Source organism: Cetorhinus maximus, chromosome 7, assembly GCF_964194155.1.
Source record: "Cetorhinus maximus chromosome 7, sCetMax3.hap1.1, whole genome shotgun sequence".
Taxonomy (NCBI): Eukaryota; Metazoa; Chordata; class Chondrichthyes; order Lamniformes; family Cetorhinidae; genus Cetorhinus; species Cetorhinus maximus.
Genome location: NC_135885.1, coordinates 147,462,237 through 147,464,178, shown reverse-complemented (window position 1 = coordinate 147,464,178; position 1,942 = coordinate 147,462,237).

The window sequence follows — 1,942 nt, the reverse complement described above, 5'->3', positions numbered from 1 at the left end:
AAATAGAAAATGACTCCTTTTGTCTCCAGACACCAGGCAGAGATAACCATTCTCAGGGATACTGATTGCCTTCAGCCATTACTTGTAGCAAAATCTGAAGAGATGCCACCTAAAAGTAGGACAAATACTCTGGCATTGGCAAATGCTTGAAGGTTCCCCAAGTTAAAATTTACCCACAGAGTAATTTGGTCACTGGTGTAGTGAGTTGGGGTCATTCTGAGCTTCCCAATGCAGGGGGTCAACATATTGCTGGGAAATAACTTTGCAGATGTCAGGTGCTGTGTCCAGAGGGTCCAGAGCAGTCCCCAGAGACTGTGCAAACTGAGGGAAACAGGCAAAATCCTGCACTGTCAGAGGGCAGAGGAAGTCCTAAAAATCCCACAGGGGGCAATAGGGCCAGAAAGGATTAAGGAGGCTAAAGGAAGGTCAGTAGAATTTACAGAGGCCAAGATAGAGTCAGTAGAATGTAAAAAGGCCAAGACAGAGCAGGGGGAAAGTAAAGGCGCTGGGATAAAAACAGCAGAGGTATGGTTGGCAGAAACCCTCTTTAAAGATTGAAATCAGGAAAAGAAAAGTTCCCAAACAGGCAAGCAGAAAGTGAGAAAGATGCCTCACCCAGTTGAAGTGCCACATGGAGCTGGACAGCCACCTGAGAGCAGTAGTGTCCCAGGGGACATGGAGCAGATCCAGGGGAAACCCATCCCAAAGTAAAGGAAAGAAGGGGGGCAATACACCCTTAGATGAAAAACACTTGTGAAAACCAAAAGACTATAAAAGTGAAGTTGGTGTGAATTTTCCCATTGAGAAACAAATGGCCAGGTTCTCAATCCAAAGATAACAGAACCCAGCAGTTTAGATTCAAAACCCACTAGAGACAAGTGCAGGAGGAAAACCAGATGCCTTACAGGGACTAAAGAACAGTTCATCACCCACTGTCACCCGAGAGATCAGAATTATCAATATGCCAGAACCTGAACTATTAAACCTATGGGATGTGGAAACAACAATAAAGGGGCTAAGAACTTTACAGGCAGTGCAACGATGCAGTAACAGAAATCTATACTTTATAAACCTTCAAATAGAAAAGACGTCTCTTCAGCAGCCTACGAAACATGATCCCCTCAAAGACTCAAGAGTTGAACTTGAGATTCCACTTAGACCAAAACTCACCACAGACCATGGGTAAAATGTTTAGCTCAGTGGGTGAGGGTGTGCCCAACCGGACCCAGTGTAAACCTCATCGTGCACTCGCGGGATGTTTCGGTGGGTGGAGGGGTGCCGGAGTCAGCAGCACCACCCCCCCTGACAATTCAAACGCCGATTAAGATCTTTAAAAAGTTCATTAAAAGAAATGTTTCACTGCCCGTCCGGCCTTATGGTTGCCTGGACAGGTGAAAAGGCCAAACAGCCTTTACACTTTCCTGGAAATCTCATCCATGGGCGGGAGGAGGTTTCCAAAAGCAAATAAAAATAAGACAGAGTCACATCAGGGAACAGGTCTCATTACGTTTTTATTTTTTTAATTATATATTTTCATATCCCTTCATCTCCCTGAGGCAGCTCCCTGACTTTCCCCCCGCCCACACTCTCCCCCTGCCCCCACTCTCCCCCCTCCCCCCGCCCGCACTCTCCCCCCGCCCGCACTCTCCCCCCTCCCCCCGCCCGCACTCTCCCCCCGCCCACACTCTCCCCCCTCCCCCCGCCCGCACTCTCCCCCCGCCCGCACTCTCCCCCCTCCCCCCGCCCGCACTCTCCCCCCGCCCACACTCTCCCCCCTCCCCCCGCCCGCGCTCTCCCCACGCCCGCACTCTCCCCTCGCCCGCTCTCTCCCCCCGCCCGCACTCTCCCCCCCTCCCCCCGCCCGCACTCTCCCCCCTCCCCCCGCCCGCACTCTCCCCCCTCCCCCCGCCCGCACACTCCCCCCGCCCGCTCTCTCCCACCT